The sequence below is a fragment of the Trachemys scripta genome, chromosome 1 (assembly GCF_013100865.1).
Source record: "Trachemys scripta elegans isolate TJP31775 chromosome 1, CAS_Tse_1.0, whole genome shotgun sequence".
NCBI classification, from domain to species: Eukaryota; Metazoa; Chordata; order Testudines; family Emydidae; genus Trachemys; species Trachemys scripta.
In genome coordinates this window covers 185,789,285-185,816,556 of record NC_048298.1, presented here as the reverse complement: position 1 = coordinate 185,816,556, position 27,272 = coordinate 185,789,285, and the positions used below count along the sequence as shown (strand labels likewise).

Here is a 27,272-nt window from a genome sequence, read left to right as displayed (position 1 = left end):
CAATGTTTGTAATGGCTCAGCCTCACCCACAACTATTTCACATTTGGGGACAATATATACCTTCAAGTCAGCGGCACTGCTATGGGTACCTGCATGGCCCCACAGTATGCCAACATTTTCATGGCTGACTTAGAACAACGCTTCCTTAGCTCTCGTCCCCTAACACCCCTACTCTACTTGCGCTACATTGATGACATCTTCATCATCTGGACCCATGGAAAAGAAGCCCTTGAGGAATTCCACCATGATTTCAATAATTTCCATCCCACCATCAACCTCAGCCTAGATCAATCCACACAAGCAGTCCATTTCCTGGACACTACTGTGCTCATAAGCGATGGTCACATAAATACCACCCTATACCGGAAACCTACTGACCGCTATACTTACCTACATGCCTCCAGCTTCCATCCAGGACACACCACAGGATCCATTGTCTACAGCCAAGCTCTAAGATACAACTGCATTTGCTCCAATCCCTCAGACAGAGACAAGCACCTACAAGATCTCTATCAAGCATTCTTAAAACTACAATACCCACCTGCTGAAGTGAAAAAACAGATTGACAGAGCCAGACGAGTACCCAGAAGTCACCTCCTACAAGACAGGCCCAACAAAGAAAATAACAGAACACCACTAGCTGTCACCTTCAGCCCCCAACTAAAACCTCTCCAGCGCATCATCAAAGATCTACAACCTATCCTGAAAGATTATCCCTCATTCTCAGATCTTGGGAGACAGACCTGTCCTCGCTTACAGACAACCCCCCAACCAGAAGCAAATACTCACCAGCAACCACACATCACTGAACAAAAACACTGACCCAGGAACATATCCTTGCAACAAAGCCCAATGCCAACTCTGTCCACATATCTATTCAAGTGACATCATCATAGGACCTAATCACATCAGCCATACCATCAGGGGCTCGTTCACCTGCACATCTACCAATGTGATACATGCTATCATGTACCAGCAATGCCCCTCTGCCATGTACATTGGCCAAACCGGACAGTCTCTCCGCAAAAGAATTGATGGACACAAATCTGACATCAGGAATCTTAACATTCAAAAACCAGTAGGAGAACACTTTAACCTGTCTGGTCATTCAATGACAGACCTGCGGGTGGCAATTTTGCAACAAAAAAGCTTCAAAAACAGACTCCAACGAGAAACTGCTGAGCTTGAATTGGTATGCAAATTAGATACAATCAACTTAGGCTTAAATAGAGACTGGGAATGGCTGAGCCATTACAAACATTGAATCTATCTCCCCATGTAAGTACTCTCATACTTCTTATCAAACTGTCTGTACTGGGCTATCTTGATTATCACTTCAAAAGTTTTTTTCCCCCCCTCTTACTTAATTGGCCTCTCAGAGTTGGTAAGACAACTCCCACCTTTTCATGCTCTCTGTATGTGTATGTGTATCTCCTCAATATATTTTCCATTCTATGCATTCGAAGAAGTGGGCTGTAGCCCACGAAAGCTTATGCTCAAATAAATTTGTTAGTCTTTAAGGTGCCACAAGGACTCCTGTTCTTTTTGAAGATATTCAATGAAAAGCTCTGAAAGATCCAAGATCTGTGAAGATAAGTAACTGACACCTACCACTAACACCTTCTCCACAGCAGCAACAAGGATTTCAGGAGGGAATGACAATAGCTGCTGGTAAAAACAGAAAGGGAAGCTTCAAAGTTAATCAGAATATACAACTTTTTTTTTTTTTTTAAGCATCCAGCTAGCGAGGCCCTGAGCAGGATCTCGGGGACAGCATCCTGGTAGAAATCATACCACTTTTTTTACACCAGATCAGGGACCCCAATCAGTTGTCTCCTGTACTTCTCTTAGGTAGAAGTAAAAAATTTTCAGGCCCTACATGAGAGAGGGCAGGGCAAGTGGTCTTGAAGGATAAAGAAGATAATATAGACAGAGATAAGGGGGGGAGGGGGAGAAGAGGGAGCACTGAAATACTGCAGAAAAAAATATCTATAAAAAAGGAATGGAATGAAGTTAACAAAGAAAAGTGGTACAACATACATATTACTATATTGACAGGATTTATTCCTTTAATTAACAGTGGGCATAACTTTGGGGTAACATGCATTTTTCACATTGATTAGTATGTGTCCGATAAATTTTTCGGAACTGAAACAATATGAAGCTCTTTGATAATATCAGCCCTATGAGTTTGAGTGATGTGTAGCAGCGGTCTCCATATATCCCATTAAGGAAGTGGCAAGCTTTTGTCAATCCCTTTACAGGACAAAAATTCCTTTCAGTAAGAGGATAAAAGAATTAGTGCTGTTGGTAGCTTGTTTACTGTAGGTTTCAAATCTTAGGTCCATTGGATTTATGTTCCCTTTGGGCATTTCAATAAATCTATTTTCAGCACCTAGAAATGAGAGGCTCCTGCAGGGTGGATTAAAAAAAATTAAATACAAATCCAATTTAAATAAGTATGGGTTAATTTTAAAAAATAAGCCTATTTAAAATTAAATTTGAAATTGACAACTCATGTTAAGGCTTAAGTTAAATAAAAAAAAATATTAAGCAGTACATATTTGCTGCCAAGTCAAGCCACTGAACTGGTGGAAGTCATTGACTAAGCACCTGGAAACTAGTTTGTTGAAGCACTAAATCAGCTTTTGACAGCAGTAGCCTTTCCTACAGGTAAAGAGAAAATATTTTCTTTGTTTGTTGAACTGAACTAGTTCAGTTCAATGACTGATTCTTAACTTTTAATGACCTAAATTTGGATTGAAAAAGCAGGGAAGTATTTTTTCCTCTTCCAAACTATGAATCAAAACTAGATGTGGGAGGGTCAGATTAACTAGTTCTAAAATCTGTAACAGCATGGTGATCAGAAACAATCAGTTCAATTCATTAATTACAGAGACTTCCTTTGTTTAATAAATCAGTTTTAAATGCAAAACTTGCGTAAGAAAAAAAAATATCAAAGTATTTAGCACATTTAAGATAGTTTTAGTTAAAAAAAAAAAAAATTAAAAATGCACAGCATTTCTATCCAAATAGAGCTTGCACAAATCATGAGTAAATAAATTAATCATCAAATAAGAAATGCATCATTCACAATTTTGTCATAATAAAAATAGTAAAAATTCAGAACCTGAATAAATGCAATGTAATTGCCTAAATAAATGTGTACAGATATAGTGTCCAGGTTAGCAAAAGCAGCACCAAAATTTAATATGAAGGTTGTATTTAGGTGAAAAATCGACTTGTTTTAATGGTTCCCAACTAATGAGAATCAACCTTTCTTTAGGAAAATAACTAAAGAAGTACAAATGCAAAACAGTTAAAAACGGATTATCTAAATCAAGGTTTCCTGCTTGATGATTTAAATTACGACTAAAATATGTGACTTAAATTGCTTTTAGTTGAATCAATCCACCATGGAACGCATTAATAATAAATTAGGATTTTGGCACTTTAACTCAAAGTGTGCTGTGAGGCTGCCTCCATCTAAGACAGGGGTTCCCAAACTTGGTTTGCGACTTGTTCAGGGTAAGCCCCTGGTCGGCCACGAGATGCTTTCTTTGTTTACCTGAGCGTCTGCAGGTACAGCCACTAGCAGCTCCCAGTGTCTAGGTTTCGCTGTTCTTGGCCAATGGGAGCTACAGGGAAGCGGTGGCCCAGCCCACACTACTTCCCGCAGCTCCCATTCTCCGGGACCGGTGAACCACAGCCACTGGGAGCTGCGAGTGGCCGTACCTGTGGACGCTCAGGTAAACAAAGCATCTCATGGCCCTGCTGACTTTAAAAGATCTATAAGAGAGGGGTGTGGAATAAAGCCAGGCGCTTAGAGACAAAGATAGGGAACTATCTCCCCACCTCCCTACATCCTGTGCTCCACATGAGGTACCACAGTCTGCCATCCTCCCCCAAATTGAGCCCTAGAAGGCTTATCAGACATGCACTACCCCCACCTCTCAAAACCAACGAATCTTAGACTGTTCGTCCCCAAAGAGCCAGTTTTGGCCTGGTTGTGGCAGAGATGCCTCCCAAGATTCATAGGGCATGAGGCTTTTAAATTTAAGATACAGAAACCTAGTGTATAGTGACATTTGGATAACTGGCTACCAAATGGAACCAAATCACATGAAATGCTGAGTGCCTCCTGCAAGACAGTGGTTCTCGACACTTCACAGGATTATGCCGTTAACCAAGAAAAAAAAAAAAAAAAAAAAAAAGATTACAGAAATTGCCTACAACTCTATCAAGAATTTGTGAAAATTATGTATACCACTTCAGGGCTATGAAGCAGCCCACATACTGTAATTATGACTTTATAGTTTATGGTCATGGATAAAATTACTAGAGAAGTTAAGGGTAGAGTTGTTTTACAAATGTTTCGGTAACTGCACATGCTCAGTTTTCTGAAAAGTAGATCAGATAAAACTTGTGTGAGTCATTTAGCATTTTAGCCTCCCTCATGGTGTCAAGCTGGATAGAAGAGATACATGTAGATTTTTTATATGGCGCCCATTACCATGGTATCCGAGCACCTCTCAAAATTCCAATGTTGTTTAAAATTGACAGATTTTCTTTCCCACAAGAAAAAGGAAAAACTTATTGAGAAGAGAGTTCAGTGTCATATACAGATGAAAATCTCAGGAGAGGAAGTTTGTAAACTAGTAGCTCACTTATTTTTCATATTGCGTTAGTTCTCAGAGTGGTAAGGGTTTCCAAATGGAGAAAGAGTACTTGCATCAGACCCCCTTATCTGTTGTCTGTAGGTTGTAACGTACAAGCGAAGTGAACAACAGATGCTGACATGATTTGTTAGTTACAAGTTATCAGAACAGATATAGTTTGCTTTTGTCCCCCATCTAATTTTGCTAAAACTATGTCCATCCACAAAATTATATATGCTGCATATTATTATAACAAATTATATGCATCCGAAGAAGTGGGCTGTAGTCCACGAAAGCTTATGCTCTAATAAATTTGTTAGTCTCTAAGGTGCCACAAGTACTCCTGTTCTTCTTTTAACAAATTTTTTGTGCAGGTTTCCAGGTAAATCACACAGGACACTTAGCAGATAATGGGGAGTTTCAAAATTTGCGTTACTGTGCCCATTTGATAGACTTTTCCTAAACCTTTCTGGTATGTTCATTATCTCCAAATAGTTTAACTTAGACACACCAAGCTACATAGGAATTCCCATCACTGGCAATTCAGTGTTTTAAAGGAAACTAAGACAATTCCCCCTGCTGAAAAGGTACACTGAACCTTATGCTTTAAGCTATAGTTAATGTTGTACATATCTATCAATTCAGGTACTTAAGGAAAAATATACATGGGAACATGTGTTTGAGAAAGCTACACAGTTAGAAAGCCTGAAAGTTCTAAATTAAGTTTTTAACCTGAAACATCAAAATAGATTACTATAGTATTTAGACTTGTTGGAAGAAGTGTGCTATGGAGAAATCTGGAGGATGTCAGAGGCATAGCAGACCAACTCAACAAGGCTTCAGGTGGTCAGGGAGGAGACAGACATAAGTGGCAAAAGAACACACACACACAAAAAAAAGAGTACAGCTACACAACAAAAAGACCCATGGCAGCAAGTCTCAGCCTGGGTCAACTGACTCGAGTTCACAAGGCTAAATATAGCAGTGTAGATGTTCAGGCTAAAGCTGGAGCCTGGGCTCTGAAATCTTCCCCTCCACCCCTAGGTTTGAGCCCAGGCTCCAGCCAGAGCCCAAGTGTCTACACTGCTCTCTTTTTAGCCCCATACGGTGAGTCCTGCAAGCCCAAGTTAGTTGACCCAGGCTCTGACATTCATTGCTGCACGTTTGTTTTGTTTTTGCTGTGTAGACATAGCTGAAAGGGGAAGTCAGGAGACAGAGCAAAGGAAATGCAAAGAGACCAGAGCTGAGAGATAGGTTTTAAAAGAAGATTAATTTTCAGGTCAGCCTTTCAGGGGTAAGAACTATATTCTGCCTGTAGTGTTGGGAGGGTTTTACCTTGGAGCAGACCTAGTAGAATGTATCACTATTTACATACAGCAGAACCTCAGAGTTACAAATACCTCAGCAATAGAGGTTGTTTGTAACTCTGAACAAAATGTGATGGTTCTTTCAAAAGTTTACAACTGAACATTGACTTAATACAACTTTGAAACTTTACTATGCAGAAGAAAAATGCTGCTTTCCCTTTACTTTTTTAAAAGTAGTTTACGTTTAACAGATTACTGTACTGTATTTGCTTTTTTTGGAGGGGCGGTATCTCTGCTGCTGCCTGATTGTGTACTTCTGGTTCCAAATGAAGGGTGTGATTGACTGGTCAGTTCATAATTCTGGTGTTCAAACCTCAGAGGTTCTACTGTAATCCCATCTGGAACCCAAAGAATCTCATTTTCTGGAAAAGCCTCCCTAGTGGAATCCTTGAACAAGGTCTCTAAAGTCTCACACAGTGCATAGCCCAACTGCAGAACCTTAACCTATCTTCACTAGGAAAAAATGGTGTGTGAACTTGAGTTCACTAGGATTTTAATTCAAGTTAGCAACACACCTTTTCCCCCAGGGAAAACAAGATTGTAGAGCCAGCTGCATGGTTTGGTCTCAAACATGAAGGAGTGGGCTCTCAAGAGAGATGATCTACTGCTTTGAGTTGGTCAGTCAACCAAGGGGAGTGCAAACACCCTAACAGGCAGTGGTGAGCTGGAGCCGGTTCCCACCGGTTCGCAGGAACCGGTTTTTAAATTTAAAAGCCTTTTTAGAACCGGTTGTTCCGCTCTAGCAGCTGTCCACCCTGTCCCCAGCTCACTTCCCCTTCCTCCCCTGAACGCTCCGCCCCGTTCTCCTCCCCCTCCCCTGCTTCCTGCGAATCAGATGTTCGCGGGAAGCCTGAAACAAGCAGCAGGCAGGTAAGCTGGGGCATGGGGGGGGAGGGTGTGCGAGGAGGGCTCCAAGGAGGCGTGGCGTGGCCCAGTCCGGCGGCTCCAGCCTGGGTCCCGGGGCACCGGTCCCGGTCGAGCGGACCCGGCCCTGGCCCCGACCGAGAGGACCCAGACCCGGCCGAGCGGCTCCAGGCAGTGCGGTAAGAGAGCAGGGAGGGGGTGTTGGAAGAGGGCAGGGGAGTTTGGGGGCTTGTGGGGGGGCTGGCTAGGGATCGGGGTGGTCAGAGGGCAGGGAATAGGGGGATTGAATGGGGGCAAGGGTCCCAGGGGGCAGTCAGGAAGGAGCAGGGGTTGGCTGGGGCAGTGGGGGGCAGTCACAGACAGAGAGAAGGGGTGGTTGGATGGGGCAGGGATCCCGGGGGGCCATCAGGAATGTGAGGAGGGGTTGAATGGGGCGGCAGGGGGCAGTCAGGGGACAGGGAAGGGGGGTGGATGGGGCAGGAGTCCCGGGGTGGGGGGCCTCAAGGAACATGGGGTGTTGGATGGGGCAGGAGTCTGGGGAGGGGGCACAACCCAATCATGGGGTCAGTAGGAGGGAACCTGTTAGCAGTGATGAGCTGCCAAAATATTAACAGAGATCACTCCATGCATTATATTGACATAGCTAAACATCTGGTGGAAGAAGCGAGATTTAAAATTAAGGGGTGGGGAAACCTGGTGCATTAAGACTATGAGGTCATACTTTGTATACTTGTGTAGCTTCCATTTCCTGAGTCTTGTTTGCACTTCCCTGATCCTTACCCCCAGATGTCTTGAAGGTCACAAGCCCACATATATTAACATTTACTATCTTGTTTATTTACCATTATGAGGAGTGGTAGCACTGCTATTACTCTTTCAGAGTGCCCAAAAGTGTTCTTGGCACTTTAGTCCATGTAAAAAGACATCAACTATGCCCTCAAACAGTTTATATTCCAGTTTTACATATGACATTATGGAGGGAAGCAACTAACAGTAAAAGAGTGAGAGTGGAGAAGGGTTACAACAAGATCACAATTATTTAGCTTTGTTAAGTGCACATCCCAGTGATTTCAATTAGAAGTGTTTTTTGTTTTTTTAAAGAGTTGGTTCACTTCTTGTGGGCACCACTGAAGGAGCAAGTCTTAAGAGACATGAATAGAAGATAGTGTCTTGGAAGGTGTGCTCTTTATTGGGTACAACATGCAAAAAATGAAAGGATGCAGTTGGGGGAATAGATAAGAACACAGTATTATTGGCAGAGCAGAGGGGAGTTACACAGGCAAGCTAATTTCTCAACTCATGCTAGCTCTGTAATACCATAGTACAACATATAGTCAGTATTGCCAACCCCAAAGTGCTCAAAAATCATGAACCAGGTCCCAGAGAATCACGAGATTAGCTTCAGAATCTCATGACTAACAATTTTTTTAATTCTTTATTTGTTGATTTGAGATTTTAGGAGGCATTTGGGTCACATTTTCAATTTTTTTTCCTCTGCAACCACATGGACTAGACATGGGATTCTCAAACTTCATTGCACCGCAATCTTCTTCTGACGACAAAAATTACTACACAACCCCGGGGGGGGGGGGGGGAGGACGGGACGACTGAAGCCTGAGTCCCATCACCCCGCACAGCGGGACCAAATCTGAAGCCCAAGGGCTTCAGCCCCAGGCAGGGGGCCCCTATAAACGTGAGCTGCGCCGCACAGGGCTTAAGCCCTCAGGCTTTGGCCCTGTGTGGTGGGGCTCGGGCTTTGGCCTCGGGCCCCAGCAAGTCTAATGCCAGCCCTGGCGACTGCATTAAAACAGGGTTGTGACCCACTTTGGGGTCCCAACCCACAGTTTGAGACCGCTGGACTAGAAAAAAAATTGTTACATTGAAAGCTAATATTTTAATATAGTCACTTGTCTCAAGAAGCTGGGATTTTAAGTAAAACATTATATATCGTAAAAATTACTACAAAATCTTGAGTTGGCAACACTGAGAACTGTTGGTCTTATACAAACAGCAGATCAAGTGACAGACCTCAAGAACTTGACAGCATCTCTAATTTCAAGCCCACTTACCTCAGGAAGTCTGAATTTAGCATTGTGCACTATAAACAACTCTAGCAACACAACGAAATAATAGGCTGTTTGGCGTAAAAGATGAATTTATAGCTACAGAGAAGAGAGTATGAACTTTTGTAGGCCTCAAGATGAGCTTGCCTTTAAAAGCAATAAGAAATCATGTTCAAGGTCTTCTGATGCCATACATATAGGTTAAAATGGGTTCTGAATCAGAGACAGACAGACACACACAGTATAACCAGAATGGCCACCATAAAAATACACATATGCCAAGAGCTCTAACCATATTGGCAGTTTCTAGCTAGATAGCTACGTGCGGTTTAGAACCCAAAATTCAGTTTGAAAGGATTTGATTTTTATTGGTACATGTTGATAATTTCACCACACACAAACATACATACATACATATATATATTTTGTTTTCCATAAAAATATACAGATAAGCATTGTAAGAAAAATGTTGCTTGAGAACTTAGAATTTGATTTAAGGATATATTTACTTTGCATATTTTGACATGATGTTGACAATTTGTGTTTTAACGGTTATACAGCTTAACAGTTCAAATCTCAAGATCAACTGCAGGGGTCTCAAACTCAAATGACAAGGAGGGCCACATGAGGACTAGTTCATTGGCCCGAGGGCTGCATCACTGACACCCCACCCCTCACTGTCCCTGCTCCACCCTTTCCATGAGGCTCCACCCCTGCCCCGCCTCTTCCCACTCCTTCCCTGCCCCCATTCCAACCCCTTCCCCGAAGTCCCCACCCTAACTCTGCCCCTTCCCTGCCCCCAGAGGGAGCAAGGAGGAGTGTGGTGGGGGCTCAGGGCAGGGAGTTGAGGTGCAGGGTGCGGCGCGGGGCTCAGGGTAGGGAGTGCAGGAGGTGTGCAGGGTGTGACAGAGGGCTCAGGACAGGGGTTTGGGGTGCAGGAATGGTGAGGGGTGCGGCAGGGGCTCAGGGCAGGGAATTGGGGTGCAGGAGGGAGTGTGGGGTGTGGCAGAGGGTTGGGGTTCAGGCAGGGGGCTCAGAGCAGGGGATTGGGAGGCAGGGGGCAGGAGGACTTCGGGCTCTGGCCCGAAGCCGCTTACCTAAAGCGGCTCCAGGGTGACAGCAGTGCACACCAGGGCCAGGGCCATGGCCAGGGCAGGCAGCCTGCTTCCCTGCCTGCCCCGCTCCACAAAGCGGCTGGAACCATGTCCCTGTGGCCCCTCTTGGGGGTGGAGGGCTCCACCTGTTGCTTGCTGCTCCTCCAGGTACCTCCCCCGAAGCTCCCATTGGCCGCGGTTCCCTGTTCCCGGCCAATGGGAGCTGGGGCAGTGCCTGGAAACCAGGACAACACATGGAGCCCTCTACTCTCCTCCTCCCCCACCCCCCAGGTCGCAGGGACGTGATGCCAGCTGCTTCAGGGAGCGGCACGGGGCTCGAGGGGGGCAATCCCGTGGGTGTAGTTTGCCCACCCCTGGCCTGGAGGTAGGCTGGGGGGGCGCGCAGGACACTTGGCGGGCCACAGGAAATAGCCTCGCGGGCCGCCTGTTTGAGACCCCGATCTACTGTCATTCAATAATAATCTGACACTGCCCCCATAATTTCTCAAAACTGTGAAAATTTAAAATCAATTAAAAAATTCTTAAAAATAAACAAACTATAAAAAGACCCTCCACCTCTGCCAAGCCTACCTATGGTCAACCATCCAACCAGATACCATGAAGAGATAGAATTGGGGCAGGACAAGAATCACAAGGCCATTATTGTTAGACCATCTGCATATTTCCCCTTTAAAATAAAGTCACAACATTCATTCAACACACAAATACAAATTTAATACAATATTAACATTTCTAAAACTACAACAGCTCTCTGGTTATATCAGTTACTGGTTTCTTAAGGCATGGATCTAAAAAGATACATGTAGGTTTCCAAAGCAGTACAAGTATACTTATTCTACCACATTAGTGTATATAAACCGGGGTTGGGGGGGGAACACAACAAGTAAATGCTCCCTTTCACAAATGCTAGCAAAAAATTGCTTATATGGAGACAAGATTTGCTATGCAAACAAGTTTCATTTCTCATTTGCTTAGCCCTTGCGTGAAACAGTGTTTCAAACTGTGTTCCTTTAAATGCAAAGCCTTATTTTGGTACAATGCTCCTTCAAAATTGTTCACTAGAATTTTTTTTCAGCATATGTTTAGAGGGAAAAAAAAAAGGCAGCAGCAAGTAATCCTCAGTAAGGCCTGACAAAAAGCATTGCCAAGAGATGCACAGACACCTTTTAGGCCATTTACTCACGCTCACTTTTTGCGGTGAGAGATGTAAGTGACAACGGTATTGAGCTACAAGATTTTCGATACATGGCAGCAGTTCAGGTTTTCACTTTAGTTCATGCAGAGCATCTCACTTTATGATGATTAAGCCAGTATTCTTCAGGGTTCAAGAACAAAAAGCATGAATATGACAGAAGTTAAAGAGGGGACTAAGACAAACATGCAGGATGTATGCTCTATCTAACCTATGGTTCTTCAAGCTTTGCCTATCTGGCTGGAAATTTGAATACCAGAAAATGCACTTTAGTCTATTCAAAACAGAGACAAAAACAAAACAGAAATAGGGTCTTATATTAGGTCCCCACAAAAACCTGCAGCTTCTGACACTGCAATCATTGCTTTATCCTTTGAAAAATTCTGGTTGGCTTAAAAGTCCAAACTGTGAATCTTAATGGAGGCCTTTCACAAGAAATTTGATTGGCAGCAACTTAGCACTGAATGCTTTGATAGTGTTTAAGAATCTCAAAGAATGTAGATGAATCATTAGAGCCAAGCTGAAATAGTGGTCAAAGATTTACACAGTACAGAGCAATCTGAACAAATGTATTAGCTGCCAACAACAACAACAAGTATTCCTTAGAACACTAGTATTCCTAGACAAAATGAATAATCAGGAACAAGCTAGGAAAAATTCAGCAGACAGTTAAGGGAAAACATTCATTTATATAAATAAAATGTAAGTGTTTGTTGCCTGCTGGGCAAACTTGCTAGGAGCACTGGCTGGCATGACTGATAAGGCTGAAAAATGAAAACTGGCCTCCCACTTCAGTGTCCTTGTAAACACCCAACAGTAAGAGAAAAGTAGGAGTTGTCCACTTTGTTCCTACTTCAGGCTAAAAACTTCCATTGACTTCAATGCATTTTGGATCAGGTCCTAAACAGGAGGTTCCTTATATGTCAATGGTGTGAGCCCCAGAGCTCTCTGGGAATGACATTTCAATGCAGAAAGAACAATCAGACTGCTCCTAAAGTAAACAGTGTCTTTAAGGTGACAATAATTTGCACTATTCTATTTCGTAACAAAATATAGTGCCTGAATGGCTCCTTAGTATGGAGCCAGGTATGTGCTTAGATCTTTTGCTTGCAGTTTGAAGTGTACTGGTTAAGTCAGCTATTCCAAACGGTAGGCCATCTTAAAGGAATTCTAGAAGGATAGCCAAAGCTGAGGTACGCCGGCAATCTTGCCCATATCCTGAACCATAGATTATTGATTGTGTTTATTATCTGTACAAGTATCTCTTCTCATTAAAAGAACTCAAGTTTAGCCCATCTGGATCCTAGTGATAGGTTTGGCCTGGGGAGAGATACTCCCTGTATAAACAGGAAAACAGGTTTGCTTGTGGACATGCTGATCAGATCCAAAAAAACCACCACAGCCTTCTCAACCAGTATAGTGCTATCAGTAACACCTGAGCTGTCTTTCTTGATCCCCTTTGTTAGCATGGACATTCACTTCAAAAAAGCAGGGAAGGAATCATATCTATATATAAAAAATACCTACCAATTCTAAGGCAGATGTGACTGTCAGTTTTATAGCAACGTTAAATGTCAAGCTTAAAACAGAAACCCAGTTCCAACCTGAACTGTGGAATGAGTGTTCCTACAATGCTAAAACAATTAAGTTTACATACAAATCATCTAGAGGTGTAAGAGAAAGTAAGACATAGTACTAAAACACTCTAGTCCTGCCAGAAATATGAGTAACCAGATTCAGACTGCCCATGTTCACAGTATCCACCTATCGCACTGTTAGTATAAGCCATTAAAAAATAGTAATAGAGATATCCTAACCTGGGGTAAGGGGGGGAGAAAGAGAGAAAGAGCGTTTAGTACATTTACAATTACTTTGCCAAAATCATTATGACTTTATCCAAAAAGCTATAATGCTTCAAAGCAAGAAGCTGTCAAAATATTTTTCAAACCAAAATGATATGAACATAAGTTCCAAACACCTTCCCAACAAGTAGAAGTTTACCTTTTCAAGAAGGGAGGGAAGAGTATGTTAGTCTCTGCACCCAGGACAGATAAAAAGTATCCACTGAAGTTTTGAGACCTATCACAGAACTAGGGCAGTTTGGAATTACTCCCGAAGACAAGACAGATCTAGAGACAGGTGAAGCCATGGGCACAAGAGGACTTCAAGCTACAATGTAATAGGGTCTTCCCAAACTGAGGACACACATCTGGCATAGACATTTTGCCTACCAGATGTTACTCTTTCAGGGAAGCACTTATTTTCCTCCGCTACATTTATTGTTACATCACCATCTCAGTACCAGAACAACTTTACTAGAATGTCCCTTCACTGTATGAATTCCTTTAAAGAGAGTTTTCTGGATTGCCTCTGTCTCAAGCAGATTGATGTGCATCTGTATTTTAAAGCATGACCTCTCTGCCATAGGCCTGCAAGCACCCCAACTAAGCCTTTCAACCCCAGAAAATGGAACCAATGACTAATGGAATTCTAGAAGGAAAATCCTGTGCCTTCAGAAGGTGGAACTCCTGACCCAAAATCTCCTTCTTGACCTCAGACTTTTCCCCATATTTCAGTCTGACAACCAAGGTGTAAACTGCACCTTATGGAACGGGTCTCCTCGGCCATGCATTAGAGCAAAAACTCAAATTAGGCTTAAGGTCAGTTTTAAAGACTTTTCACAACATGTTTTCAAGCTTTTCTATTGTTCTCTCACAGTATCTTAAAACTAATAGCCCTTGTCTGGGCAGGTGACTAAAATTTTCCCAGTGATTCTCCCAGAGTCAGGCATTTTTTTCCCCCCAGACACCATATACCAAAAGTACTACTGTAGAACCCCAAAAATGGCTTATCAAACTCTTTCTCCATTCACTTTGGTGACTAATTCAGGTTTCCCAACACTGCCACTTGTTTCTCAACTAGAGGACCATTTGTCAAAACCATCACAGCCCTGTAAGGAAGGAAATACTTTCCTTTCTAACAGGTGAAGAGTCAGACACTAGTACATGATGTCTGATACAAAGAACAATCCTTTACCAGTGTGACTTTTGTTCAGTACAGTTACTTCCCCCGTTCTTCCCCCTGCATCAGTTCAGAATCAGTTTTTGCTGCCTTCACTAGGTCAGGTGGTATACTGGCTAAGACCCACAAAACTGATGGAGTAAAATACCCAAGAACATTTCTGAAGCTAGAGATTGAAACAGTAGCTTTGATTTCCAGCAAATGATCCACTTTGGCTTGATTTTATTGAAGGTAGTGGGTTTTGTTTTTTAGTTAGTTTCTCAAATAGAAGTTTAAGTCTACTGGCTGAAGAGTAATTGACTTAGTGGTCAATTACCATTTGGTGCAGGTGCCAGTTACTAATTGAGTAACTCAATATTTATCTGCCCAGAATGGCAGGTTTGATCCATCTTGTGTGAAGGATCTTCAGTTACGAGTTTGAAGCTGCCAACTGATTTTGTGGGCACTCTTAGAACTATTTGCACTAAATCGCCACAAAGCGACTGGAGAGGACCATGGAGGCTTTTTAAGAAATTATGTCAAGACTCTTATTGCCAGGCTGAGATCTGAAGTTAGAGGCACAAAGTGGCAACACGAGTTATTTACCTGTTTATTTTAAGAAGACAAAAACATGTTTTGCAACAAGCCTTATGGTTGACCATACAGCTGGTTTCCTTCAATGCCTATGGTAGTGACAAGTTTCAAATGCAGATTTAGGATTCCTAAGTATTAATGAACCAGATTTAGTTACCCATATGATTGCAGCTACTAATCAGCTCATATTTTCACTAACATTCTCCATAGGCCTCCTTACCCATCTTTTCCCTCACCCACCAAACGACAAGTCTTGTGTGGTAGACAAAAAGATTAAAACTAAACCTTTCCAAAAGAAAATCAAGCTGCATTATTAGAGTACAAAGTTAAAAAGAAGGTCTGTCTCAAACAGATGTCACTAAGTAAATCCATCCAAGCCCATTTTCTTAGTGACACTGTTTGCATTGCAAACATCCACAGTAAATGAGTTCTGATCCAGTGCCTAAGTAAAGCCCTCCATCTATTTTTTTAAACTATTCTGAAACAAAAAGAAAAATTAAAATATTAAATTCACCCACGAAGTTTAGCACTGTAATGATATTTTGAAAGGAAAAAAAAAAAAAAAAAAACTTGGTGTAATTGTTTGTCAGCAGCTTGGGATACCATTTTAGCCTTTTAGGCCTTAAACTCATTTTTTCCCGAAACATGCAAACAAGTTGCTATGCTGATCATGCCATCTACAGCTGGACATAATTTTTTGCAGTTTTGGAAGATTTAAATGTCCAATAGCAGCATCAAATATACCTTTGAGAGAGAATCAGACCTGTGTGTGGATGCAGCAAACAACTTGTTAAAGTCAGCACTGGGATGTCTGAAGTATTTCATATACTTGTGTCAAGAGCAGATTCCAATTATTGCGTTGGGCCAGATGACTCAAGGTTCAGCTATGGACAGAGGTTTTACAAGGGGATGACTAATGATTCTCAGAAGTTCCCATTCCCAATAGGTCTGCTCCAGGAGTTCCCATTCAGTTCTCCTGCCGTCACCTGTCTCTGGGTAGGGACCCTTGTTCCAGTCCCTTCTGGGTGCTGGGGGAGGTGGTGGGGTTTTAAGGCTGCAGAGCTCCCTCCCATATACTGAACTATCCCCAGCAAGCAAGTTCGCCTAAAGGCCAGAGCCTGTGCTTTGCTTTCTCTCCAAGGGGTATGAACAGTGTATTGCCAGCAGTTACGAGTTACTACACAGCTTTTTCTAAGCAAGTACACTTATTCTTAAGGTAAAAGCATTACAGAGAAAACAAAAAACAATACGTTTCTATACACATGCTGAAAGCTTACCAGGGATCACCCATGAGTCTTATGGGGCCCTAGTAGGTCAAGTCCTTCCATCCCTTCTGCGAGGATTGCTTCCCCCACCTTGGAGAGAAATCCATTTTCTGGATCAGGAAAAAGGCCCCAAGTCAGTTTAAATGCAGCATTTTTAGAACAAATTCCCTTTCTTTGCCTTTTTAGTCTCTGGAAAGCCAGTATGAACCAGTATGTGCCAACCACGCTAGGGGAAGGTACCGCTCTGGAGGTGTTTACAATGTGAGTGAGTCACTTTAATTAAGGCTACGTTTCAGTCATGAGTATTTTTAGTAAAAGTCATGGACAGGTCACGGGAAGTAATCAAAATTCACAGCCCATGACCTGTCCATGACTTTTAATGTATACCCCTAACTAAAACTTGGGCCGTGGGGGGGGAAGGGTGGTCCCAGAACCCCCGCTGGTGCGGGGGGGGGGGGAAGGGAGAGGGTTGGTGGCAGCATGCAGCCCGGGACCCCCACTGGTGCTGGACACAGGGAGGCGTAGCAGCGCATGGCCCGGGATCCCCCTCTTGGCTCTGGGTGTCCCTGCAGCTCCTAGGGGGAGGGGCAGCCAGTGGCTCCACGCACTGCTCCCACCACAAGCACCAGCTCTGCAGCTGCCATTGGCCAGGAACCACAGCCGACGGGAGCTGCAGAGGCAGCACCCGCAGGCATAGGCAGTGCACAAAACCCCTTGGTCCCTCCACCTAGGAGCTGTAGGGATATGCCAGTGGGGGAGCCAGGGAGCCCCACCCCAGGTAAGTGCCACCCCGCACCGCAACCATCTGACCCAGCCCTGAGCCCTCTCCCACACACCCAAACTGCTACCACCCCAGGGGCTGCCAGGAAGCCCCTGAGCCAGCACCGGCCACAGCAGAAGTCACGGAATCCGTGATTTCCGTGACAGACATGCAGACTTAACTTTAATCACTATTTTAGTTTCTGAAGGAGCTTTGGTAGCCATCCCCTCTGGAATAGAGCACAATCATACATCCAATCCATGGCCCAAAGTAATATTGTCTAAAATTTATATACGTTTCCCCAAAGATACTGCGTACCATTGCAGTATCTGCCAGAGAGCATTCTTCAGATAAATGAAGCCGAGCATTGTGGAAGTAGTTTCAGGGAAAGTTCCCTATGAGCAACACTGGAGGCAAGCACTAGTTACTCACTGGGGAGAATAACTCAGAGGCAGAAGGGCTAGATTAGTGGAAACACAAGCCTCCCTCACAGAAGCCAGGATGCTCTAGTGTGATATGAGAACACACAAAGACCTTGACTTTTCCATCAGTTAGGAGGTTCTACAGGAAATGAGGGTGAAAGAAAGGTGTTTGATAAATTTGAAACATATTAGCTGTAGGTTATGGAAGAGGGAACACCCAAAGAGGCCAGAGAACATCTTCACAGGTATCTCAGCAGTGTGAATGGCCTAGTATGCAGGTAAGATAGTAGCTTCTTGTCAGACCCCTTCCACCAATCTCCCTTCTGGTTGTAATAAGAGGAGGCCCTGAGACATAAAACCTTGGTATCAGAGGCCCGGTATGAGGCCTGAACTGAAGTAATGATCAAGACATTGCTAATATAAAGCAAAGGTAGGCTGTGAGCCAGACGCAGGCCCTGCTCACGGAAGTTGGCAAGAGCATGTAAGCACTAATAAGATGAACATATGCCAGGATGGCACCCACACATAACAAGGAACAGGCAGACCCAGCCTAAAGACAGTATAGAAAGGACAATATGATGGATAGGTAAATGAAAGAACAATACAATGGATAGCTGATGAATAGACAATATGATGAATACAGTATGATGGATAGACTTATTTGTTCAAATCTATCAGCATCATGAGAAAGGCAACACGCTAATGCATAGAGGAGCTGTACCTCAGTGCGTTCAATGATGCGAAACCTGTTTGTACCTGTGTATAAGAATGCATCCCTGAGTGGACATCTTTGTCTGGCCTAGGGGGCAATGGCAAATTCCACCACTGACTGAGCCGGTCCATTGTCAGGGGGCAAATATTCATATAAGGTCCTGTAGAGTCTGCGGGAAACTATTACTGTGCTTTGTTTGACAATAAACCTGACACCGTTGTGGTGCTCTGCTCTATTCAATGATGATAGCAGTCGGCTGCACGTATGTGTGTTCTCCCTGTGTGCTGTCCCAGCTCTACACAGATAGCTGACACTCAGATCTCGAGCGAACCGCCCAATGACCACAGACTCTAATAAGGTAGGAAGGCACCTGGCATACTGGGTATCTGATACCAAGGGTTTATGTCTCAGGGCCTCATCTTACTACACTGGTCATTAGGTACATTTGGTATATGAACTGAAAGTTTTATCTCTCAACTACTAGCCTAATGACTAAGCCTTTTATAATGGGAGGAACCAGATGAGTGTGGCATAGAGCCAGCAATGTCTGATTTAAGCCAGTTGAGGATTTCTCCTGTAGGGAATCTTCAACTGCCCAGCTAAGACAGCTTTAAGACCCCACTAGTTAGTGAAAAGTTGGATTATTTTTTTAACTCTGCCCATGCTGTTCCACAAAAATAAGTAGTATTGCTTCTAGAAAAAAAAGTTCATTTTCCAACAAGCCACTAGCAGCATTTATACAACTACAAAACAACAAGACAGAAACAAGAATTCTTAAAATCATGATGTGGTTCTTCAAGAAGCAACCTACAAGGTTCTCTAGGGAGTATAGTTTCATTTTGTTTAACATCAGGAGCAAAAGAAAATGCTGCAAGGTCTAAACAGGTCAGTGGATGTTTCTTGACTTTGTCATTAAATGGCTTCAACTGCCACAAAAAGCAGTCTCTGGTCCATCAATTTAAAATGAATAGTTTTCCACACACAAATGTCAGCTACAGTCTTACATTTTTCTTTTAAATTTAAGTTTGTTATTTCAATTGGACAATGAAAACTGAAAAAAAAATCAAGCTAGAAAAGGGAATATATAATTTAAAACAATTTGTTAAGTATTCAACTAGCAGAGTTCTTTTGAATTTCTGCAAAAACTTTTTCTACAGTACTTAAAATGTTTCTGTTGGGATTCATTCTGTTCTTTCTAGTTCAATAGGCAAACAGATTTGCAATTTGAGGAGGCTGAATAGTACAAACAAAGGGTCTGGCATTAAATTGAATATTGCATTTTAAAAAGGGACAACTTGAACACAGACACACAGCTGAAAAACATTTCTGATAACTGGAAAGAGTTTGCAGGTTTTTCCCCCCTAGTTTACTTTGTGCATTGGAAAGCACTGTGAGAAAAGGGTGTACACACTTTTCTTTCTTCTTGAAAAGGGCCTTATGAACATCAAGAGTGGATCAGATTTTTTTTTTTTTTTTTTTTTTTTAAAGAGGAATTTAAATAGTATGTCTGAAGTCTTTAAAGGCTTTAGCAAAAACTGGACTTTAATATACTAAAATCTAACTAGCTGTTTCTGTTTTGTTAATAAATTAATCAAACTTCCCCTAAGTTGATATATAAGAAAAAATATTAAAAAGTTACGGTATCTTTTATCCTGAGAGGTTCAAGAGTGCTTTAAAATGTATTTCTATGGCAGTAATCCCTAGAAGTCTCAGTCATGGACCAGGGCCTCACTGAGGTAGGCAATGAACAAAATGAATGAAAGACAGTCCTTAAAAACTTTTGATTTGTAAAAATCTTTAGGGCAACAAGAGAAAACATGGATACAGACAGAGGGAGCACAATGAAACAGCGTAACTGTATTGGTCAGCATAATGGCAGTCATCTCAACAAATCAGCTGAGAAGTATTTTGCAGGCATCAGACCAAAGGAGAGTAAATGAATTTTAACCACATCTCTTCCGCCTAAAATAGAATCCAGACAGTTCAGCTAAAAGTTCAGCTTACTCACTGTTACCAATGTAGAAGTTTATATAGCATCTAAATACAGTGTTTAAGTCCCTGATCCTGCAATGATCTCTCCACAGGTGGACACATCCACTGGCACATATCTCAATGACTTCAGGCTCTACATGGGGCAAGCACACATCCATCCGGAGTAGCTTGCAGGATCAGGGATTAACACAGCAAATTAATCTAAACACTGTTTAATGTAATTGACTAGGTAATTCAATAAATTTTTTCTATTTTTTATGAAAAATAGGATACTACAAGAATGACCTATAAAAATTTATCTTTAGGATGTTACAAACCACCATATTTTAATAAATTTATACACTAAATACAGTCTACATCTGAAACTTGTATATTTCAAATTGTACGCAAGAATATTCTAGCCCCAACTGCTAGTCAAAGTATTTCACTACCACTTAAATCTTGTTACATTTGCTACTATTACTTATTCTAAAAGGCTTTGATTAAAAGAGATGAAGAAGCAATATAAAAATTTGAGTTGATTGTTGCATGGAATCTCTGCAGATTCTATCATTCATCATTTAATATACAAACACTAAGGCTCCAGAACTAAGCGTCACACTTGAAAAAAAGCGCTATTATTTATGAAGCAAGAGATTTTTGGGGGGTAGGGGCGAAGAGTGTTCATTAGGATCCAATTCTCTTTCATTTTCATGTTTTCTAAGTGGATTTTTCTGTTGTTGTGACTGACAATGGGACTATAAGATCAAGAGTACATTATGTAACAAGTTAGTGGAAGAGGATAAATCATGGATTATTGGTCATTATAGCAAGAGATGCAGCAAACACTGTAGTTGAGTTTGCATGAGAATTTCCATCCTAAACACATTCATAGTTGCTGTTTGCTTTCCAAAGTGATCATCGTGGAGGTCAAGATTTTCTAGGTTTCATCTCTGCTCCGAGTTGTTTTTTTTTTTTTTTTTTAATTTGAACAAAAACTTCTCAGCTGTTTATATACAATATTAGTGGCAGAATAAGGGAGAGAGAAAAATCCAATTAGACATTCCCGTTATAAAGACAATTAAGACTTTTGAAAGACCTCTACAGCTGAAGCAGCCATGGATAGTAAGCTAAACTCGATATAGAAATAGCCCTGGTTGATAAAGTGTCTGTGTTCCAGCAAAAATTGGTTTTGACCTTTGAAAGTCATCTATACAGCTCAGTTTGCGCAACTACTTTGATAAGCTTCTGAAGTGTGCACCTAGGAAAGGCTGTTCTGTGCTGTATGGATGTAATTAGCTTCCTAGTAAACTGCCTCTTTCTCTGGGTACCTAAGGAGGAACATAAAAGAAAAAATGAAGTACATGACAGCTGTCAATTAATACACCTTGCAGAGAAGGTAGTTTATCTAAAAACTAAGTCAATGAAAACCGTATTAGCTTCCATTCCTGCATGCATGGGTATTTAGGTTTTAACGCCTTTATTATTGTATTTGAGAAATAGCATAACAATATAAGACAATCATAATGCGTATAAATAATGGGTCATGCATATGCAACCTCAGCATTGTAATTTTCTGATTTCTGAGTGCTTAACTGAGGGACCTATAATTCCATCATAAAACAAATATAGGTTCTGAATTATCCAACATAACTTGCACAGGGATGTTTCTTACATTGCCCCCAGGATCTCACTAGGAATGTAGTAGTTTGAGTCATTTGTGTATTTATTAGGTTTATTGACAAACCAATTATCTGAAAGTGTAGCAAAACTAGTACTCATTTTGAGAAGTCAATTGTGGTTCAGTATGAAGAAGGGTTAGCGTACTTCTACTTAAGAGAAGAGTTTAACCTGATCTGATCGCAAAGCCAGACTAAAAACAGCATTTGTTTCTGGGGTTCCTAAACTCAACTACAATGGTCAGTTCAAAAATTTCTGCTGTCAGTTCTGCTGATAAGTTAGAAATCTGTTTTCTGCATTAATTCACATCTTTATCTTGATAAACCCTTTAATTAAAGCTAATGTTAAAAAGTTGTATAATACATACGTTAAGAAAAGAGTGTCTATACATCTGAGTATAGTGCTTATATTATCCACAAATACAAAGTTTGTTTTAAAAGTCATACGATCCATATAGTGCATAATCAGCAATAATCCAAATTTTGGTGTCTATAATTTTAACAGTACAGTTTAGATATTAGAATCCGAATACTTGGGTACATCACTCATGAAAAGTTGTGCAGACAGTTTGTTGTGGAAAGCAAAATATATTAATAAGTAAAGACTGTCCCCCAGTAATAGAGAATTTAGAGTAGGTTGTCTATTTAGAAAATACAATCCATCAGAGAAGTATTTCAGTTACTTTCTCAACTGTGCTTCTCATCTATACGGCTTCAGTTCTAAACCAGAATGTTTATTTTTGTCCTTTAAGTCTCAACAATCCTGTTTGGGGAGGTCAGTGGGAGGTTAATGAAAATTAAAAAAAAAAAAAAAAAAAGATTTAGATGTCCCCAACACAACAACACTTAAATATTTATACAAATCCAACACTCCAGACAATCCTGTGCAATTTAATCCAACTGCTTCTTTCAGAAAATGCCAGGACCAGAATCACAGATGTTAAAAACTGCAGTGAACTGACAAAGCTGTGTCACGAAGCCCACACAATACGAGGTTATAGGATGTCTGGCTCTAGCCAGAAATTTATACCAGCAAACTGTAACCAGTTAATGAACTCCACTTTTGTTGTTTTGTATCTCCAACAGAATAAGCTAGGAGTGATTTATTTAAAGAAAATATATCTGTTGAAAATATTACCAAAATTATATAGTCTGTCAAATAGGTCAGACTCACTGTTGTAATTTTATCATGAGACATTTTAAGAGTATGCTCTTTCTGCATATAGAAAGTAATGAATTACGGAACGCACTATTCTGTGGCTTGAATCCAGGCCTCCTGCTTATTCTTCTCGCATATGAACAGCTAATACTCAAAGTGTATATCTAGATGGAGCCTAACAGAAGTTTGTTTAAAACAGAAAACACTAGCTTATAATTTTGCTTCTTTTATTACTTACAGCAAACCAGATGAAGAGGAGACCAAAACTAAAGATTAGCTTCAGTTTAATAGTTTCTCAGTGAAGTTAATACAATGTTTATCTAGAATATTAATGCACAGAGCTATGACAGAACACACCTTAAACACAAAAGTCATTCTGAAGTACCTGCACTGACGTAAGTTTCAAACAGTGAATTACCAAGACATTCAATTAAAATTACAAATGTACACAGGTTTTTTAATGCAAGCTTAGTACACTTACAGAAAGTTAGCAGCAAACAAGATTTCCAGGGGAAAGGAAAAGAATTCAGTAAAGACACTAGCACTAATTAAGTCAACCATCCCAGAGACAGCACATTGAATAAAGGGACATGTTACTTCCATAAATAAATGTACTTATGACATTTTATAATAGAAAACCAACTTGAGAATGCACCATTTCCTACAGTTTTGCTGCTAACCACCATGTGTTTGTCCATCAAGAGTAGCTATTTAAAGATTTTTTTTCCCATCATCTATTCACTGGCACTTCTGAGATGTGTACAACTATACTGAGTGTCTCGTTAACACTAATTAATTCTCACAACATCCCAGTGGGATAGGGAAGCATTATCCCCATTTTACAGATTGGGAAAACAGTAGCACAATAAAGTTAAGCAACATTTCCAAGATCACACAGGTAGCTTATGACAGAATTTTAAATAAAACCCGATTCCTAGTCCTATACTTTAGTAGCATATCAGGAAAGATAGCTCTGCTACTTACATAACAATACCCATCACCTTTGAAAAAAAAAAAAAAAAAAAAGAAATGTCAGACATAAGAACAGCCGTCCCGGGTCAGACCAAAGGTCCATCTAGCCCAGGATCCTGTCTGCCAACACTGGCCAATGCCAGGTGCCCCAGAGGGAGTGAACCTAACAGGCAATGATCAAGTGATCTCTCTCCTGCCATCCATCTCCATCCTCCGACAAACAGAGGCTAGGGACACCATTCCTTACCCAGTTGCATTAAAGGCCACTAGTAATTTCTGAATCCTACATTAAACATGAATAAATTTTTTACTCTAACACAAAGCTTCCCCATAATGACAGAAGTACACAAAGACTTCTGAACAAGACTTCAGACAGCAAGTACCAATGGGAAAAATTCTCCCCTCAGATCTACAGAGAATCTCAATTCTGATATTCCAGGCATGTAAGGAGATTAGACTATTCAAGTCAAAATCTGCTGTACAGATCTCAAAAAGAGAACTTGTCCCCCCATGATGAAACAGTGGGAGAGCATAAAACTCATTAGTAATAAAATCTTTCCTCTAGGAAATGACATGGAACCTTCTCCCTCACCCCTCTACATATACAGAATTTTAATTTCCAGCCATTTTTTCTTCCATATAGATAAAGAACATTTTTATGTTGATTAAGAGGCTAGTATAGACACTTTTGGATGCGCATACAAATGCTAATAGAAGTTTCATTACCAGAAGATAAAAACCTTTATAAATCAACAAACAATGCACCCTGCCACTAGAGTACACACACACACACACACTTTCCTAAACATGAATTACTACACAGAAACACTATCTATGGCCTGATCCTGCAAACACTTATGCACATGACTTTACATGTAGGAACATCTCCACTGAACTGGATGGGGCTTACATGTCTAAGCATAGGATCAGGAACTGTGTGCACCATACAATACTTATTGTGCAAGAAGGTGAATCATCAAATTAAATATTGTAGATTAACATTTGTGATTGGTGACTCAGAAGCCACTTGATATCTCTACATTGACTTGCCATGCAACAAAAAAAGTTTGGCTTAGGCTTGCCACAGTCTTAAATTTGTATTTTAAAAAGCATCAGCATACTATTTTGAAGCATTGGTTTTTGGTACTGCATACTGCAAGACAGAATGTAATGAAGTACTGTATTATCAGCTGTTATAAACACACTGGATTTCTAGTCACCTATTGTTGCCAGCCACTTTCATGTTGTGGAGAAAAAAGATACCATGTAAAACCTTTTAAAAGTTCAGCAGCTTTTTTCAGTACAATAATCAAATACTCAAACTCTCTGGCAGTTTACCATTTCAACAGCAACATATAATGAAGTAATATTTCAAATCACAATAGGCTTCATGTCTGATGAGCACAAGTTTTGCAAATCCAGGTCAATCCCTGTCATACTGACCACCTCTCTCTACATGATGGACCCAAATACACCTAATGAACAAGTCTTTATCTGTTTACAGTTTGTTCTGTTAAATGAACATCTCCATATAACTTTTAAAGCTCTGTACCTTCTTTAACAGACTGCTGTGTGAACTCTATATTCATAGTTGAAGTAAGTCCCTATGATGATCTTCTCTGAATTCCTTTGTGCTGTTGCTGGAATTTTAATTGATTTTGGTATTTTTAATTATGCAAAGTAAATTTCTGTACATCCTTTCTTCTCTAGTGAATATTCTGCAGAAACTGAATAAGTTAGAATCTGCAATTCCACTGGCAAAGATAACTACAGCCACAAGAGCTATTAAACATAATCATTTAGGATATAAATTAGTCCTCAAATGAGGATTTTTTCCTGAACCCAACAGTACATGAATTGCGTAATTAGGGACATTAAGAGAGAGGAGAGGAAATGCCCTTTATTTAGGCCATGTCTGCACTGCCACTTGGGCAAAACTTATGTCACTCAGGGATGTGAAAAAAAACACACCCCTGATACACATAACATAAGCACTCACGTGCACAGCACTATGTCAGCGGGAGAGCTTCTCTCGACATAGCTACTGCCACTCTTGGTTTTATTATGTCGAGGGAAGAGCTCTCTCCTGTCAGCATAAAGTGGCTACAAAAGTGATTTTACAGCAGTGCAACTGCATCAATACAGCTGTACCACTGTAAATTCACTAGTGTAGATACAGTCTTTGCCTAGAGGATCAAATGTGGCAAGAGACAGGATACTTACTACAAACCATTTCTGAAATGGTAACTTTTGTGTTCCTAAACCTTAAGACTGTGTTCTGTAGAACAATTACTAAGAATTCTCAAGAAAACGTAACATTAAAAGAGATCTTATCTTGAATTAAAGTATTAGGATACTGTAAAGGGAACAGAGGAACTGAAAGAATTAAGTTTGATTTCTGAAGCAATATGTGGAAAGAGCTGCTTGCCTAACTCAAAAAGCCTGGGCATAATACCCAGCAGAAAATGTTAATCTGTGCGCAAGGTGACCCTGGGGTCATGCTATTCCTTTCCCCTTTGGTCCCATCTCCCCAACAGGACCCTGAAATTGAGGGGGGCTGTTTGCTTTTAAACTGGAAAAAAGAATTTAGCAGTTGCTTCACGAGTCTGTGAATACTGCTGATCTATAAAAAACAAACTTGTAAGAAAAAAAAAATAAGCTGAAGTTGTTCTTAATGTGAAAACACGAGCAAAACATATTTCACACACTAGCAAACCACTTTTGTTCCTTATTTATTATGCAGAGCTTCCAAGAATATTAAATATTTGTATTTTTTTCCCCACATCTAAGGCAGAACTACAACACTGGTAGGCACACTTCAACAATTCACCTAAAACGATGCAGATGTTGCCCTTTAAATATTAAAAATAATATTTCAAATACAATTTGAAACATTCATCCCTTACAAATGGTACTCAAAGAACTGGCAAGAGAGAAAGAATAAGAGAAAAAAAACCAAGGAAAATACCTAACAACCGCTTTAATGAATACTTCACTGCTACTTCTAAAATACTGCCGGTGCTATTACTAAACAGCATTTACTAAACAATACTCTATGTTAGTAATCTACTAACGTGTTTCTGACCATATTATCCAAGTTCATAGAAACTAATCTGTTTCCTAAATAGCAAAAGCATTCCCTTCAATAAAAGGAGCAGCTGATACAGAACAAAAGACGTCCACAGGAAATGTTATCTATAAAGTTGTCTCCTAATCCAAGACAAATAGACGTGAAGGAACAGGAAAACGACCATGCACTAGTAAGTTTCTTTTTCCTGAGCCTCTGACAACATCTCCTTGTTCGATTGGTTGTGTGCCCTTTTCAAGCTACAAGGGATGGCATTCCTCCTTCACTTAACACCATCGAACTGTGTGCGTTGAGGGGGCAGGAAGCAAACGGGGGCGGGGGAAGGAGAGGCAAGAGGAAGGAAAGAAACAGAGATCCAAAATCCAATAATCATTACTAAGGCATTACAGGG

At 40.9% G+C, this 27,272-nt stretch overlaps 1 protein-coding gene across 7 annotated transcripts in view; it reads right to left on the bottom strand.

The window, feature by feature from the left end:
• Positions 1-27,272, bottom strand: part of ITSN1 (intersectin 1) — a 209,200-nt gene that overhangs the window by 180,853 nt on the left and 1,075 nt on the right. The window contains exon 2 of one of the 7 annotated variants that reach the window (XM_034752221.1): positions 1,612-1,665. The exons of the other annotated variants lie outside the window; for them this stretch is intronic. The gene's annotated coding sequence lies outside the window, so the exon portion shown is untranslated. The remainder of the gene's footprint in view (positions 1-1,611; positions 1,666-27,272) is intronic. 7 annotated transcript variants of the gene reach the window in all.